Source organism: Marmota flaviventris, chromosome 11, assembly GCF_047511675.1.
Source record: "Marmota flaviventris isolate mMarFla1 chromosome 11, mMarFla1.hap1, whole genome shotgun sequence".
In the NCBI taxonomy this organism is placed as follows: domain Eukaryota; kingdom Metazoa; phylum Chordata; class Mammalia; order Rodentia; family Sciuridae; genus Marmota; species Marmota flaviventris.
Genome location: NC_092508.1, coordinates 13,757,246 through 13,772,370, shown reverse-complemented (window position 1 = coordinate 13,772,370; position 15,125 = coordinate 13,757,246). Strand labels below are relative to the sequence as shown.

At 44.9% G+C, this 15,125-nt stretch overlaps 1 protein-coding gene across 1 annotated transcript in view; it reads right to left on the bottom strand.

Moving 5' to 3' along the window:
- The window catches only part of Serpine2 (serpin family E member 2), a 59,411-nt gene extending 55,489 nt beyond the window's left edge, over nucleotides 1-3,922 (bottom strand). The window contains exon 1 of the mRNA XM_027941889.2: nucleotides 3,742-3,922. The gene's annotated coding sequence lies outside the window, so the exon portion shown is untranslated. The remainder of the gene's footprint in view (nucleotides 1-3,741) is intronic.
- Nucleotides 3,923-15,125: the final 11,203 nt, after the last annotated feature.

Below are 15,125 nucleotides of genomic sequence, written 5' to 3'. Positions count from 1 at the left end.
CCAGGGAAAGTCCCTGGCTCTGTACTGAGAGGAACTTGGACTCTGTGCTAGGACTGTCCAAAGGCAGCTGAGTGAACTCTGGGCCCATAATGTTCCTAGGGCTGAGGGCTCCTGGGGCAGCCTGTGCTTCCACACTCACAGTCTCCCCACTGCCATCTCGGATGTGAAATCCACCCTACCCCATCTCCTTCCAGGGGGGCTTTGAGAAGGCAGGATGGTGAGGGCTGTGAAATGGGATATAAACAGCAGGTGAGGTAACACTAGAGTTCTGCACTAGCCACCATACACAGGTCAAAAGCATTCTGAGAGACTCAGGTACAACCATACCCAAAGATAATAGACTGCTCACCTTTTCAATCTGAGATACTTATTCAGAGTTGGGATTTATCCCCAAATCAAGAGGGAGGCACTGACTTTGAAGGACACAAGCAGATTTTAATTTCAGAGGGCTGGAGGATCATACCTGCAATAATGTGGAGGACAAAGATACAGAACAGGGTGGGGGAAACCATGAAGCAAGCCTCTGGGATTCCCAGGCTGCCAATGGCTGTCTCAGCCTATGGTTGTAGGCTCAGATGCCATGGGAGCCACAAAACTACTGTCACTGAGAGGAGCATTCCTATTTGGGAATGTAAGAGAGGCTACAAATCTAAGATACATATCCATATTTCTAAATATTAATTCAATTTCTGTATACTTTGTTCAGGTCAACAACCCATCTGCCAGTTGGAAGTGGCACACTGGCCACCATTTTGCTACTTCTAGATACTACAACAAGGCAGGGTGAGCATGAGCACAGCGGAGATTTATGGGATCTTACAATAAAGAGAAGCAACAGGACTTGGTGACTTGCCAGGGTGGGAATGCAGAAGTCTGGCATCACTGGAAGCTTCTGCATATATACCTTGGAGACGGAAGGAGCCACCACCCAAAAAAAGAGGGAGACATATTTGGGCTAATGGTGATGTGGATATGGGGTGGGCAATAAAAGCTAAAATCAGTTTTGTATTTTTTTTCTTAATGAAACTGGATATATCCAATAGACATAGGTAACTGGTTGGAACACAAGGAGAACGCTATTAATGCAATGCCAACCTTGGACTCACTTGACTCTGGTGATAGTTGAAACTGTGGAAGCATGATTAACCCAGACTCTAGGCAAAGTAGAAGGGGGATGGGGACAGAGCCCTGGAGAACCCCAGCAGGTACCAGAAATGCCAGGGAAGCAGAAGGAAAAGCATAGGTGGTAAGCAGGGAAAAGCATCAGTAAATCATGCACATGCCTCATCAAATGTGCAGAAGGATCTATGGTACGCAGGAGTTTGCTTCTTCAGGATACAGTGCAGGTTTTCCACTTTGGGGAGGCCACACCAGTTTGCAGGAACTGAGAAAGAAAGGAGGGGTTGGGGAAGTAGTAAATAGTTTAAAGAGCCTGGGGATATGTAATGGTCATGAGAAGTGAGGTAGGAGGCAAAGAAGGAAGTTACAGCATTTAAAAAAATACTGCTACAGGAGAAAAGAGTTCACAGGGAGAGGCTGAACACAAAAGTGAAAGAGGGGACTACGATTCCTAAACAGAGGCATAGGGATTCAGGAGAGACATTAGTCATTGCCACACAGAGGTCTTCTCTCTAATCCTCGCCAAGTTCCTAATTCAACTTGATTTTTCTTCTGTCATTCTACTCTATTCAGCTATCATAGATTTTATAATATATTTATGTTTGCTTTCTGTCTGCTTTTTTTCCCACAAGAATGATAGTCCCATGAGAACAAGAGCTTGCTATATTTACCATATACTAAGGCCTCGCAAAATACTTGACACATGAGATACCTAAGATTTATTGGATGACTGGGTAAATAGAGAAAAGTTTGGGGAGGAGAGGTACAGCAGAATGTGGAGCAAGTCTGATGACCTCTACTTTCTCAGTAGAATGGGCCACGAGGTCACTTGCAAAACCTGAAGGAGGAGGCTTTGAAGATCTCTGTGTTGAAGATTACAATGTCAGTACCAGTTTGCAACCTGGGAGGAAATGAGCTTGTGGTTTGGAGACCTAAAAATCCTGGAGGTTCTGACTCCAGAAGTTGAGCATCCCAGAGTGAAAGCAGGATTTAGGTGTGGTTGGTGTACTGAGAAACTGGAGTGGGTGAAGGTCCCAGGATTGAGATGGTCAAAGAATTGAGACTCTGAGGCATCACCCGGATGCACTCTGGGAATAGAGAAGGAGGAAAAGCCTGTGATCCCAAGTCCCCTATGCTGTGACAGAAGGACTGCCTGGAAAAGGATAGCAATGTGAAAGTGTGGCTGGGGACTTGATTAGGTCACCAGTTCACTTCCAACTCTTCCACCTCAAACACTCTCTGGCCAGTGTTTAATCACCCATGAGTGGAACTGCAAATAATATCCTTCAGAAATTCACTACTTTTTGTCCTTTCACTAATATATGAACTTCATGGGAGGCAGAAATTTTCTGCATTGATTCATTCCTTAGAATAAATGATGGATGACATCTTCATGACCTTCAATAACTGCTCTGCGCTGTACAATGTTTTCAAACATAATTTTAATAAGGATTCAAAACTAGAGCTTGAAAGAAACCTTAGATTATTTAGGCTAGTACCTTCAATTGCATACCTGAAAGAAATCTTTGCTTACATTTTGCATACAGCACATAATTACTGATTTAGATATGCAGATAGCATGGAAAGTACCTTCAGTTTTTAAGTGTGCTTTAGATATACAAATTAGCAACGCTGACATCTGTGTTCAACTTTTGATATAAAATCTCCAAGGTACTAAATTATCAAATAAATTGTTGCAGAACAGGTCAGAGAAATAAACTGCTCCCTGGCTTGAAAGAGGAAGACAAACCTTCAAGCATCTTTTTATGTTGATGCTAAATATAAGAACAATCTCTGCAAATTAGTCAAAGCCAGATACAGCAGCACTTAAGAGATCTCAAGACAGAAACATACTTAGATTATGTTTTGTTCATTAAAGCACTAAAATCTTCAATAGCATCTTCCATAATACCTGAAGGTGCAGTGCTGTCTTATGTAATAGAAGCCTTCCCTCCTCGCTCAGCTTGTGGGCAAATTAAATACCCAATTCCGTCCAGAATTTGAGTACTTTCACCTTATCTCTAGTCACTAACCAGTCTCACAATTCCCACCTCGACAGGTGACGAAAATAACAGAGATCTGCTAGATAGAGTTAAACCGGATACAGAGGCCAATTTAAAGCTCTTCCTCAAATCCCTGGTCCCCTCCACCCTGCTCAGTCAGAGGTAGAGAGTAAGAGTCAGGCTTTCCCTGTCCGGCGGACAAGCCAGGCGAAGTACGGGATAGGGGACGCCCGCGAGTAGCCGGATTCCTCAGGTTCAGGGTCAGGGGCGCCAGCCGGGATGGACCCCCAGGAGCCACGCCGAGCTCGGGCAACGTCTCCGCGGGCCTCGTGTTCCCAGATGTAGGCACACCTGGACGCCCCGGCCGGCGCGCCGCTCCTCGCCCGGCCCGGGCGCTCCTCGGGGTTGCAGCGGGCGGGACCGGGAGCCGGCGCGCACCCAGTCCCGGCCAAGGCAGCCTGAGAAAGTTCCCTCCGCCTCGACGACGGCGCCCCGGCCCCGCTCGCCCTGCAGCCTCGGGTCGGGCGCAAGGTCGCGGAGCCGAGCTGGCGGCGCGCGGAGCCCCGGGACCGGTCCCCAGCGCCCCTCCCGCGCCGGGGACCACGCAGCCGGTACTCACCGCCCGTCGCTCGGATCCCCAGGTGGCTGCCGCGGAGCGCGGTGCGGCCGGAGCCGGGTCTCGGCGGGGCGGGGGAGCCGGGGAGGGAGGGCGGCGGCGGCGGCGGCGGGGAGGGAAGGAGGCGGCGGCGGCGTCTGCAGACTCCGAGCAGCCCGTGCAGCCCGTGCAGCCCGAGTGCTGGAGCAGCGGCCGCGGCTGGGGCTTTATCGCCGCCCCGCGCCGCCCCCGCCCCTTCCTGCCGCCCCCGCCCCCAGCCCGCCCCGCCCCGCCTTCCCGCCGCCGCCTTTGTGTGCCAGCGGGCCGCAGCGCCCCAGCGCCCGGGCTCCGGGACACCCCCACTCCGCCACGGCCTCCCGGATTCCGTCCCCAACGGGTCCCCGTCGTGGGGCTGCGCCCAGAAAGCGCCCGGAAACGCGCAGACCCAGAGGCGCGGTGCCGGCCGTGGCCCAGCTGCACGTGGGTCGCCGGATGGGCGTGTGCGGAGTGGCGGGGGTGGGGGGATCCTAGGACCAATGGCACGTCCCTGGATGCAGGACCCGTCGTCTTGACTGACCCCTGGGAGAGGGGGGCGCAACCGGACCCCGTTTAGGTGATGGGGATAACGGCGGCCGGACGCGGCTGGAAAGGGACAGAGCATCCCTCGAGGCGCTTTGCGGGGTGCCCTAAAGCCCACTCATCTTCGCCTGGAACAGAGGAGCCGCGGTGGGTCTACTGAGGCAGATGACAGAGAAGGGAATCCAGAATACTGGATTCCTGGCTGCGGTGACATCACGAGGTACCCGCAGAGTCCTGGGAATTCAGTCCCTGTCAACCGAAAACTACAGCTGATGGGACCCTGTGCACCAAGAGAGAGGTGAAGACCTAGGCCGGCAACAGAGGGCGGTCCTGCTCCGGCCTCTGTAACCCAGATCTCTTGTCCTGTCCTTTGCGTCAAGTTAGGTTTGTGGGGACCCAACTTTAATGACAATTTATCTTGCCTATAGTGTAAAACCTCCCCAGCAGGCCTGTGGTCCAAGCTATGAGAAAGAAATGTGACAAATCTTGGACCAGCCCTGAATTATGTTTTCTTCTACTGATGAGAGCAACTTGGAACACAACTCTGCAGTCATCCCTTAGCTCGCAGGTGGCAGGGCTAGACAGTGCCTAGGTGTGTTGACACAGGGGTTGCTTTTAAAAACATAAAATCGGCACCAGCCTAAGGATGTTCTAGTCTCTCCTACAATAAAAGGGGGAAAGAAAAAGAATAAAGCTATAGGGAGATTTGCCCCAAAATAAGAAAACATGAAATAAAGAAAACTTGTTAAATTGTTTTATATTCATATCTAATATTCATATTCAGTTACAGGGAATTATGTAAATCTTTTTTTTTCCTTGTTGTTCCCCTTGCCTGGTGTCTGAAATGGTTTTCCCCCAGGCTTTTCTCATGACTGCTCCTAATACTTTAGGTCACAAGTCAAATACTGTCTCCTCTGGAAGACCTTCCTGAAGCTAAATTCACTTCCTTCCTTCTCCAACCTATCACTTTCATCAGATCCCTCATCATGAATGTATTAAAAAAAAAAAAAAAAGAACTTGTTTCTTTCACTCTCCCTCATTACAATATGCTCCCAGAGATCAGGGAAAATAAAGCAATCTAACATGGTTCCTTATCCATCTGATCCTTAGTGCCCAGAGCCATACTATACATATAGCAGTTGCTCAATAAATATTTGTTGACAGGGGATGAAGAAATGACAAGTATCTATCAAACATGATAATGATAGTTTTGTGGCTTGGCTCATCAGGGTGGGTGCGTTGAATCTGGAGAAAGTGCAGATGGGCTGGAATGGGGGAAATGAGGAGAGAAAGCCCGCAGCTGGGGATGAGCTCCCTCCATGTGTTGAAGAAGCTGGGAATAGCCTCTTCCAGGTGGGAGGGAGTCATTGGAGAACCTACTGAAAAGACAAACTAGGACCAAGAAATGTAGGTGAAGCCAGATTAGGAATGCTTGCCAGGTTTTTATCTCAATCTACTTCTATCTCAATCACTTTTTTTAAACTGAAATTTTTAATTGAGACAATTGCAGGTCCCATGCAGTTGAAAGAAATAATAATCAGAGATCCCTTGTAGCCTTCCCTCAGTTTTCCTCAAAAGTAACATTTCACAAACTATTGCATAATATTATCTCAGGATATTAACATTGATACATGACTCATATCTCAAACACTAGTTGATTTGCTATTCTCAATATTTTAGTAAAGTTATTCTAAAGTTAAAACAGTTTTTGAGAGAGATGCACAGCAGTACTTCAGAGGATTTTAGTCTTTTGTAATGAAGTTAGTGTTTTTCAGGATAACATAAAACCTTGTTTTCCCAATTAGATGATTGATGGGGTCCAGACTCTTTATCTATAAAAGACATTCAGAAGTCCTGAGGATTTTCAATTTTGTTTATGTTTTCATGACTGGCGGTCACTTCCCTATTTTCTCCAGTACTGTCGAAGGAACATTTTTGAGCAATACTGTACATGACTTGTCAATTCTGAAATCAGACAGACAGGATGCAGTATTAACTAATATGCTAAAATAAACCCAGCCACTAATTCTTTTCTCTTTCCTTGGCCATTAGATTGGACTAACCATAAGCGTCTTCCAAGGGAAAGAATTCAAGACAAACACCCATTCTGCTAGAGGGATATGCTGGGAATACCAACTCTGCTCTTTACTGAGTGTGCATGGTTGGTATCAGCCAGCTTTCCGATGCCAACAGGAGGAGACAGAAACAATGCCCTTTCCATGACATTCAAGTCACAGGGCACTCTGACACCTATCTCCAGAGGGCTGTTCCAAAGAAGGTGTGTTCCTATGTCAGCTGGTGCTCTCCAGGTTCCCGTCTTCCCTTCCAGTATTTGACCTTCTTTGAAATATATTTTTCATCGGTGTCCAATCAACCTTTCTCTCCTGTTGCTGCCTTGGTGTGATTTGAGAAATCCAGACCACTTAACTCTCCTATGTGGCTCTTTCTTTGCAACTTCACATTCACAGCAGAATTTCATTTTGTCCCTCAATTGTGTGGTTTGCCTTAATCCACAGATACAGCTTCAAATTGTTTATTCCTTAAAAAATAAAAAGAAAAAAGTGACCTGGAGTTGAGCCAGCTCTAGCCAGACTCTGAGTTTGGCTTTGTGTCCATAAGCTGCAGTTGGGAGAATCGCAAGAAATGCCCAAACAGAATAAAACAAATGATCTATTTAGTCTCGTTTCCTCTCTTGGAAGAAGTCCAGCATGGAGTGCCTTGGAATAAATGTAAATCCCCTGACCCCACCTCCTCTGTTCCCCCATGCTCTCAAACAGTATGACCTTGTATTTAAGTAAAAACTGTCCTTAGCTCCCAATGGGGTGACAGTGTTTTGTCTGGAAGACTGATGGATAGGATATTACAATAATAAGATAATGATAGTAGTTTCTCTCCTATCTAACCTCTACTTAAGATATTACACCACAAGAGTGCATGTTACACAACATGATAGATGCAAATGCTGTTTTGTAAGATTGTTTCAACCAGGGGAAAGGAGAATGGTTTTAACAGTTCGCTTATACAATTGCTTTCTGGAACTTGGCACTGTTGTTTTTGTTGTTTCGGCTTATAAAAGACATTTGCCTTTTATTTCCCTTTAAAGTTGGCTTTCAAATAAATCCAATTTCCTCTTTCTGTAACTTCTGAAACTGATTAAGCCAGAACATCAATTTGTTCTTTCCTATTGTCTATTTTTTTATTGACAGATTCAAAGAAGAGACTTTACTAAGTGCTGGGCTGGGTATTATTTTCTACTTATATTTGACCAAATTGGTTGGAACACTCAGGTCCTGAGAAGCCCTATGGCGTTGACCCCTCAAACAGCAACCTCTCAGCTCTCCTATTACCACACGACGGATGCTCCCTTTCTCCTTCTACGAGTCTCTTTCATTTGTCCTTTCAACCCATCATTGGGCTCCCCTCCCTTCTGCCAACCCTTCCTCCATCCTTCCTTCTCTTCCAGAAGTTAGCAGTTTCTTCCATTGCCAACGACAGTAGTTTTTCCATTATTCTTTATCACCTTTGATCCTTTGGCAGCATTAGATTTATATTTTGCCCGGTTTTGAGACTCCTCTGTCTAACTCTCTTCTCCAGTTCCTCTCTTGCTTTTACCTTTCCCTGATCAAATCCTCCTCCTTCTGTGGGTAGGCACTATGCAATTGACTACCCTCAGCTCTGTCTTCTCTTCTCCACTCCCTCCCAGCAGAATGAACATTGATTTGTGGCCAGTATCTACTGATCCCATCTTTTCCTAGCAGAATCACTTCTGTTCATGTGCCATCTTCTTGGGAATGCAAGTCAAGGTGTCCTTACTCCCTTTAGCTAAAAGGTGGGCATCTGATCAAGCTGACTAGAGTCCCTCTCCCTATTTTCACTCTTGAAAGGGGTGGGAAAAGCAGGTGGACTGACTCATTGCAGCTTGATGAGATGGTGAGCTCTGCCCATCAGAAGACCAGAGCTTCTTTACCCCTGCCCTTCGGAGTAGAGGTCCACGGTGGGTTATGTTGCTGTGAGCCATTTCCACTTGTAGCCAAGGACCTCTAACTGTCATAACCTAGGCGCACATGACTTCATTTCATTCTGGATGAATTTCAAAGCTGTATCTACACAGACCCTTGATCAATGTCCTAAGGTCCATTTATATAGCTTCAAATACCTGGCAGTTACCTCCATTTAATATCTCCCCACAAATTCATACATAACAACTCTAAAAACAAATTGATTATCTTCATCCCTAAACCAGTTTTTCCTCCTCTGCTGGCTAAGTGTTTCACAGGAGTGACCACCACCTCAGTCACCAAAGCCAGAAAGAGGGAACAAGTTCTCCCTCCTCCTTGGCCCTTGTTCATCCCATAGCCAGCAAGTCCCTGGTGCTGTTATTTTCTTCACCAAATCCCTTTTATTCATCTCGGGTCCATTTTTTTCAAGCTAGTTCAAACCTTTATTGCTTCCCCCCTGGACCACTCTAATGGGTTCTTGCTCTCTTCTCAGCCTCCAGATCCCTTCCACAACTGTCAGCCTAATCTATCAAAAGGACTGCTTTAGTCACACCACTCTCCTCCTTAAAATAATCCCATGCTTGTCACTAAGGTCCAAATTCCTTGGTGTAAGCAGTTGGGAGAGCTTATGGGCCCAGGTTCTGGAACTAGACTGCATGTCTTCCAATTCCAGTTTCATCCCTCTGCATTTTTTTTCAAATAGTTTATCTGACCCTTAGATTCCTTCTTTATAGAGTGGTGGATAGTTATAGAATAACCTATTCATAGGGTTATGTGAGGATCAAGTAGTTAATCTATGAAAAGGGTTTACCTGAGTGTCATACAGTAAGTGCTCAATCAAAATGACTGCAACGAAAGCTCTTCCATAATCTAACTCCAGCCTGCCTTTCTAGCAGTATCTTCTTATTTTTCTGATACATTATTAAAGACTTTACCAAATAGAAATAAACAACTGTACCATATGGTATTTTTTTTTGTTATAACTGTACTGTTGTTGAAATCACTCTCTCTATATTGAATACCTCTTTTTCACTCCACCCATCAGTTTTCTAGTGTTGGATTGCAACCAAATAATAATAACTAAATAATAACCATATTATTTGTTCACCATTCTGTGGGTAGGCCAGGGGGGCTTCAGCTGGGATGGCTCTGTCTGATTCACCTTGCGCTGTCTGACATCTTTGGTGCAGCAGCAGGATTCTAGCTGGCCCTTCACATGCAGACCCTCGGTGGGGATGGCTGAAACCCTGCTTCCTCTCTTCTCCAGTTTTTTCATCTTTCTGAGCCTTTTCCACCTTGTTATGCTTTGCACTCAAAGGTTTCTCCTCTACATGGTTTTTCCAGAGGTAACCAGACTCTGCATGATGGATCAAAACTCCAAAATGGTGAGAACCAAAGCTGCAAGTTTTCTTCAGGACTAGTTCTAGGTTTGGCACAATGCCACTTTGGCTGTCACAGTTCAGTGCTTTCTAAGGTACAAGGAAGATTAGTAGATTCTGCCTCTTGATGAGAGGGATATCAGTCAGCTTGGGCTGCTGTAACAAGATCCCATAGACGAGGGGCTTAACCGGCTGACAGTTGTTGCAGATATGGCCCCTTCTCATGGTATGCTCACAGGGCCTTTCCTTTTTCATGGAGGGAGAGAGAAAAAGACAGATCTGTGTCTCTTCCTCTTCTTAAAGGACACAGGGCCTCAGCCATATGAGCTTTTTAAACCTTAATTACCTCCTTAAGACCCCGCTTCCAAATACAGTCACATTGGTGGGTAGGGGCTTCAGCATCTCAATTTTTGAGATCAAAATTGATTTCATAATAAGAGAAGTGGCAAAATCACATTTCAAAAGGGTACATAAGATGGGAAGGGATTACTCTGGCCATTTTTTAACATAATCCTCCACCTTTCTCTGCCACTAAAATCATTTTCATCATCCACAACCTCTTTCTCTCTCTTTCAGCCCAGTCTCTCTCTATTTAGTCTTCCTCCAGCTGTAAGTGTAGGCCACTTATTTTATACTATTGCATCCTGCCTTGAATGTCAGCATTTGATTTAGGTTCTAACCTCCAGGCTGAGGACCCTGTATATATTTATGTTTTCACATAGTGCATTGCACAGAGAAGAGCATAATAAATAGTAAATGTTTATTGAATGAATGAAAAATGCAATTAATTTTACTATTCCAAAAGAGGACAGCCACTCAAAGCATGCGTTTACTCTTCATATGTCCTAAGTCCTCCACCTCTTTCACCTCTATTGAGTATTGAATAATGGGAAGGAATAAGAAGACTGAACACTGGGCACCAGGATTCCTGGTTTCCCGTCCTGTTTCTGCCATTTCTTCATTGTGATCTTGGGAAAGACATTTAATTTTTTCGAGTCTTAGTGTTACAGTTTGGAACTGGAATGTTCTCCAAAGGCTCATGTGTTGAAGGCTTGGACCCAATGCAGCAACATTTGGGGGTGGTGCTTCTGGGAAGTGCTCTGATCTCAGGTGAACAAATCCATTGAAGGATTCATAATTGGTGAACACCTCTTATCAGGAGGTGCTGGAAACTTGAGGATGTGGGACCCTGTCGAAGGAAGGGGATCTTTGAGGGCATGCCTGTGGGGACTGTATTCTTCCCTCAGCCCCTTTGTCTGTCTCTGCTTCCTGGCTGCCAGGAGATGAGCAGTTTTCCTCTGCCATGCCCTTCTGCCATGATGTCCCAAAGTGACATAGCCAGCCAACCATGGATTGAGACCTCTGAAACCATGAACCAAAATAAGTCTTTCCTTTAAGTTGTTTTACGCAGATATTTTGCCACAGTTGACAAATATGACTAGCACACCTGCAAAGGTTCTTACATTAAAGGCTTGGTCCCAGCTGGTGGCTCTGCTGGGAGGTGTGGAAGCTTTAGGAGGTGGGTCACTGGGAGTGTGCCATGAATGATTTATATTGTCCCCGGCCCCTTCCCTTCCCTCTCTCTCTCCCTGGTGCTTCCTGGCCACCATGAGAAGACCACATTTGTTCCTCCCTACCCTCCCATGGTGTTCTGACTCCTCACAGGCCTAGAAGCAGTGGAGCCAACTGACCTCCAAAACCATGAACCAAAGTAAACCTTTCCTATCTGATATGACTTGTCATGCTGATGGCAAAGCAGACCAACGCACTCAGTTTCTTTGTGTCTAAAAAAAGAGTAACAGAATACCCTTTATAGGATTGTTGAGGGAAAGAAGTATGATATTAAGTAAAACACGTTGTAAATGCCAAAGAACTTCCAAATATCAGCGTTATTGTCAATTTTGAAACACTCTGTCAACTTCACTGGTCCAACTTGATTCCTTGTTGGTTCAGATCAACTGCTGTGGTCTCAATGTTTGTGTCCCCTTAAAATTCCCATTCTGAAAGCTAATCACCCATGGATGACATTGGGGGGGGGCTCTGGGAAGTGATTCCTTAGGGCCCTTCAGGAATGGAAGAAGTGCTCTTATAAAAGGCCTGAGAGAGGCCTTTGAGATGAAATAGGGAGAAGGTGGCCATCTATGATTGAATAAATGGCCCTTTACCTGACACTGAATCTACTGGTTCCTTGATCTTGGACTTCACAACCTCCATAATTGTGAAAAATAAATTTCTATTGTCAACAAGCTGCCAAGTCTGAGGCATTTTGTTATAGCAATCCAAACCAACCCTTTGGTGTACCTGCTAGAGTGTCTGGCACATTATAGAAATCAATAAATGATAGCATTTATTACAGTTCTCCCAGACTCTATTGGCAGGTGTCAGGGAAATGAAAAATGAAGACAAGTGTCCTGAGATTTCCAGTTATTTACAGATAGGGGAGGGAATTTGTTTTCTTAACACTCCTGACTTCCATGCCAGGTTAGAAAAGCTTTCTGAGAACTATGTTGGTCTGTCTCCAAATATCTAGAAAGACCTCAGAATCATCAATCTCTCTCAGACAGCAGAGTGAAGGCAACCAAACTCCCAAGGTAGCTTCTGGGTTAAGAAAAATCATCATCATAAAGATAAGCTAATTTGAAAAATCACAGGCTGCTTAATTTAACCAGCTCTAGTTGGTCATAGGGCAGGGGCTGATCTGTATTGCATCTCTCTGTTTCAGGTCACCAGAGTCTCCGTTGTGATAAAGGACCCCGTGTCTCACCTCATCTGCTTCCACTTATCACCTCTACTCATACACCATTTGGGATTTAATGAGGAAAATGATGCCTCATGTTTATGAGCCCTCAAGGAAAGACTGGTTCTTATTAAGCAATAGAAACCAATTATTAAGTTATACCAGACATAGAGAGTCATTGTCACTTTTTAAACAATTATTCCATAAAGGGCCACCAAGAAGACACTTTCCAGTCTCTAGCCTATTCTTTAGACTTCTACCCTAAAGGGTCTTTGAATAAGCAACAAAACAGCAAGGAAGTCTATAAAGGTGAGATGTTGGCTAACTGTACTGACTCAGTTGGTATGCACATCATCTTAGCATTGAACATATCTTCAGAGATTTCTAGAATAATCAAGGCACCTTAGACACTGTCCAGTCCAGAATGTCTTAAGTATAGTCCAAGATGACCTGCAAGATCACCCTGAAATTCTTGTTAAAAATGTACCTGGAAGTCCGATGCAGTGCCATACACCTATAATCCAAGCTACTCAGGAGTCTGATACAGGTGGTTCACAAGTTTGAGGCTTACCTGGGAAATTTACCAAGACCCTATCTCAAAATAAACTGAAAACCACAAGGATGCACCTGGGATTCTATCCTCACATCTGTTCATCCTTCTGAATCTGAATTCTTTAACAAGTCTGCCAGATGTCACTTATGGACATATCTAAACACTAATATAGTCCAAGTCCTTGATTATGAAGATGTGGTCCTTAGACCAGCATCACCAAGGAGGTTGTTGGTGTTGTGGTATCTCAGGTCCTGTCAAAACCCACTTTTTAACCAGATGCTCAGATGCTCAGCTGAGTCATGTGGACATTAAAGTTTACAAAGACTTGCTTAACTAATATAAAAAGCAGCTGGCATCCAAGGACCAATGGACTTGCCCTGGGTCATGTAGCTAAGCCAGGAAATCATGTGGATAACTAGATAAGAGTCCATGCTTAGAGTTAGATAGAACAGTGCTCAGATTTCTTCCCTTGGCCAGCCTGAAATCTTATGCAGTGCCCTGAATATCTCTAAGCCTCAGTTTGTTGTTAAAGGAGTAGCAATACTACCTCATAGGCTCATTGAGAAGTTAAAATGAACATACGTTCATTGTAAAAAGCACTCAGAAAGCTCTCAACCAACAGTGATTGAGGCCATTATTCTAACTTTGATCTCTTGATTCTGTGCTGTCTCCAAAGTGTCCCATGTTGTATGCAAGTAAACGGGAAATAGTATTTTAGATGAATCTGGTCTTTTTGAGGCTATTATATCAAATTTCGATTCTGTGGTTTGGAAGAATGAGGACAAGGGATGGGGCCTCCAGAGGAGAGTAAACAGAATGTGGTATAGCCGTGGGGTTTTGGGTTCCTGCTTCCCTGGTTCTCCCTTGCTCGCCTTGCTTGAGATGCCCTGCAGAGCCACCCAGTCCCTGGGGAAGCGCCAGGTTGGGTGAGGCTTCTGCCCACAGCTTGCCCAACCTGCCAGGTTGCTTCTCCTTTCCTCACCATCATGGGCTCCCCTCCTCTGGACCCCTGTGTGTTCTTGTACAATCTCCCTGTAGCCTTCCAAAACAGCTTCCTGGGAAAGTTCAACAAATCGTAGGCCTTCCTTCTGTACTCAAAAGTTTCCTGCCTTTGCCTTTTTCTGAAGATGGCCAGCTAAGGTGAGAAATCAGCTGGCTTCACTTCCTTTCAAATAATACTTGCATCTTAATGACATCTTTTCCTCTTATGCGCTACAGAATGAGTGATGTGTCATCCCATGGCACAGACGTTTTTGAGTGGAATGACAACAGGATCTTTTTTAGCATTCATTCCTCAAATCCTGCAAATGTGAACAACAGTAGCACCATCTCCCACTAACAATCCCTAGGGACCCTCTTTCTCTTTCTCCTTCCCCTTCTGCTTTGTCCCTCCCCCTCTCTCATTTTATAAGCCATATGGCCTTACAAGGTTGAGAACACAGATTTTGGAGTCAGACTTCCAGAGTTCAAATGCACGCTCTGTCATTCACTGTCTTTGGAACGTGGACAAATTGCTTAACTTCCCTGTACCTCACCTGTAAAATGGGGTTGAGGACAGTACCTAGTTTTTTAGGTTGTAGTGAAGTTTTCACGTATTAAGTTTTGTTAAGTGTTGGAAGCAGTGTGTACATTGTTGTCACCATGAGTCAGGGACCAAATCGGGTGCTGTAGTTCCAAAGATAAACAACATAATCCCTATACATGGAGATTTGAGCAAAGGGAAAATATAGGGAAGATGGTAAGATAAAGTTGGAGTAGGGATGATACTCAGGTACATGCCTGAAATTCTAATATTCCTGGAGGTGGGCGGCAGATTTGGCTTCAAGCTTCCTAGCAACTAGGGTCTGAGATAAACTGTGTAGGAGAAACATGACTGTCTGTGGCACTTAGTCTCAATGTCCCCTTTGTGGATTTTCAGGGAGATGGTACTACATTGTGTGCCAACAACTAGTAGATCAATTTTATGTTATAATATTATAACATACTTTAGTATTAATTGATGGGATTATCCCAAAGCACAGTCAGAAAACATTATTATGGAGAGTGAAGGCAGAGCACCAATGTCATCCGTTTCAGGATCCTACAGTCTAACTCTTTAGTCTTGCGGCTTAATCCAAGGATGAATTTTAGAGCAGTGATTCCCAACTCTTTTTTTTCCCTTT